The sequence below is a fragment of the Bison bison genome, unplaced genomic scaffold (assembly GCF_000754665.1).
Source record: "Bison bison bison isolate TAMUID 2011002044 unplaced genomic scaffold, Bison_UMD1.0 scf7180017864299, whole genome shotgun sequence".
In the NCBI taxonomy this organism is placed as follows: Eukaryota; Metazoa; Chordata; class Mammalia; order Artiodactyla; family Bovidae; genus Bison; species Bison bison.
This window is the reverse complement of record NW_011494871.1, coordinates 4,819,878-4,822,971: the sequence shown is the minus strand read 5'-3', so window position 1 is coordinate 4,822,971 and position 3,094 is coordinate 4,819,878. Positions and strand designations below refer to the sequence as shown.

Genomic DNA, 3,094 nt, shown 5'->3' with positions numbered 1-3,094 from the left:
AGAATTCCCCCCAGGGCTCTGTGGGTTTAGATAAGCCCATTTCAGAAGATGCTCCTTGCTAGAGATCTTATAGTTCTCTTCCCTCCCAGAGTTGCCAGATGCAATGATTCAGCTGATAGGCATGAGAGTGTCTCTGACGGGTGAGAGTAAGTGTGTCAGACAAACCAGCTTGGCCTTTCAGTGCCGAGTATGGCTCCAAGGGCCAGGGGAAGCCTCGCCCCACTTCTATGGGAGCAGAGAGGGCCAAGATGTGTTTCTTAAGCCAAGTAGATAACAGAACAATCTGAAGTCACGTCTGACAAGTGAAAGTAACCAAAATAATGTCTGGATGGATGAAGAGGAAAAGTTGGTTTGATGCGAGAGTAACAATGGGTTACAAATATAGAGAAACACACAGACCAAATGGCTTCTGATTTCAGCTGTGTCTTCCCTCTGGGTTACAACCCGCAGCCCTGGTGAGAGAAGCTGGAATTGATAGCATCTGAGAGACAGACAGGGCTGGGGTTGGGTCCAGAGTATTGCTACCACTGAAATTCCTGGAATCTAGAACTAAAGAAACTTGTTTTATTAGTGATTCCTCACCAAAGCTGGCTGGGAGAAAATTCAACTCCTGTATATTTATCACAGAAGTTGAGATCATGTCAAACAGGGGATCTTCCCATTGGAAGATAAAGTCAGAATTACCTACCATGGGAAAGCACACAGGATGTCTGAAATCTGGTGAGTGGCTTGAGCCTGGGCTGCTTCTGCCTCCTGGAAAACCAGCCTGGATGCCAAGAAGGGCTCAGCTCCAGGCTGCTCTGCTCTCCCCAACCACCCTCCATGTCCAGGGACCCTAACCAGTCCCTCTCAGAGGAGATCCCGGTAGTATTCCATTCCATAACAATGACCCAGCACTTTTCCAAGCTAGCTAGTGGCATCCAGGTAGCACCAAGGAGGATTAAGGGAAAAGAAGGACAAAGCGAGGTCAAGTCCAGCGTGGCAGGGCTCCCCTGACACTGGAATTGTGGGTCCGCCAGAAGACCGCAATGTATCAGACGATTAAAGAGCCTGTAAGAGCTTCAGGCTGTTTTACGAGGCGACAGTCAACTTCCAAGAGAATAAATGAAAAATCTGAAGGAAGTCAAGTGAGAACAGGCTCGTTCTCACCGGTCAGGGCAAAGTCCTCAACCCACAGAAGTTGACGTCATGTCCGACAGGGCACCTTCCCGTTGGAAGACGGGAAGTGTTTTGTGCTGACAAGGAAGGGAATGCGTGGGGGCTGGAGATGTGGGGATGAAAAAGACGCGGCCTGCCCCAGACAAACAGGAGTCTGTGGACAGGCACCCAAGACAGAGATGCTCTTTACCTGTTTCAGGCTCAGGACAATTTTCATAGGAGACAATAGAAGGTGATGCAGAAAAAAAGGTGTTCTTTTACCCTATGAAAGCAAAGATTAAGCCTCTAATCAGAAAACACCAATTTTTACAAATCTGGGGAAGGCATCTGCCAGCGTGCTTCCCGTATCCCATTTCAGGGTCCACTTGACACTCTTGTATGTAAGAGAGAAGCCCTGATTTCGCTATTTATTGGACACTTTGATCTGAAGAAGGAAGCAGAGACTGTATCCTGGCCCACGAGCATGCCTTGGGAGGAGGATCTCTGTCAGCACGACAGGTACCCCTCTGACCCGGGGAGGCGTGTCATCTTACCAGCATCCCCGTGAGACCCAGGCAGGGAGACGCCTCTGATGACATGTGACAGAGCTCTTCCCACGTCCTTACTGGATGCTGGGGGGTGGGCAGTGGAAGACTCTAAGTTGAGGCAGGTGAGGACACTTTGATACAGAGGAGTTGTGCATGCAAGTATAAAGGTTCCAGTGGGATGAGGACAAGGAGAGCTTCATAACAAACTTTCCAGGAATCTTAACAAATAACAAACTGTGTCCTTTGGGAAGGAAGGGAGGGAGAGAGGAAAGTTAGCTCACTGAAAACACATTATCAGAACAGACCGAGAAAGAAGTGGGGCCAGAGGTGCTGTGTTAAATTAACACTGACTACCAAAAACATTACTTTGCCAACAAAGGTCCATCTAGTCAAGGCTATGGTTTTTCCAGTAGTCATGTATGGATGTGAGAGTTGGACTACAAAGAAGGCTGAGCACAGAAGAATTGATGCTTTTGAAGTGTGTTATTGGAGAAGACTCTTGAGAGTCCCTTGGACTGCAAGGAGATCCAACCAGTCCATCCTAAAGGAGATCAGTCCTGAATATTCATTGGAAGGACTGATGTTGAAGCTGAAACTCCAATACTTTGGCCACCTGATGTGAAGAGCTGACTCATTTGAAAAGACCCTGATGCTGGGAAAGATTGAAGGCAGGAGGAGAAGGGGACGACAGAGGATGAGATGGTTGGATGGCATCACTGACTCGATGGACATGAGTTTGAGTAAACTCTGGGAATTGGTGATGGACAGGAAGGCCTGGCATGCTGCAGTCCATGGGGTAGCAAAGAGTGGGACACGACTGAGCGACTGAACTGAACAGAACCAGGATTTAATTTTCATCAGAAGCATTTTGTTGGCTTCCCCTACTCCACAGCTCTGCCCCCAAAGAACAAAAGGGGACTTCTTTGGCTCACTCTTTCTTCTGCCATACCACGACTGAGGGGTACTGGTTTCCTACTGGACAGGTTGGAGTCAGCTACCTGTGTCCTGGAGATGCAGAAGGAAGCACTGATCGAAAAAGGGGGGAGATGCCTCCTCACAGAGCACTGTTCAGCTGTGTATCCCACGGGCCCCTCCAGTTAACTTAGGACTGTAAGAGACTTGGTTTGAGCATCTCACAAACTCCCCAATGCACCTCTCCCTTCTGTACTAATGCACAGGGACCCTGATGCCCCATGCACCAAGTTCTGGGAAGATTCAGGCATGGTCCTTGCCCCTTTGAGTCTAGTGGTTTCGTTCAAGGGTGAAGGAAACAAACAAATGTGGTAGCAGTCATTAGAACATAACATACCACGGGAACCACGAAGGAAACCTCAAACTTTGTTATTGCACTTGGCAACCACCTCTCTGTGGTGAAACTAATTGCTACCCAGGGTTGAGGGGCGCATGTT

The 3,094-nt window shown here is 48.6% G+C and overlaps 1 protein-coding gene across 1 annotated transcript in view; it reads left to right on the top strand.

Annotated features, from left to right (window-relative positions):
• Window positions 1-3,094, top strand: part of FLT1 (fms-related tyrosine kinase 1) — a 174,945-nt gene that overhangs the window by 136,798 nt on the left and 35,053 nt on the right. The gene's annotated exons all lie outside the window — the stretch shown is intronic.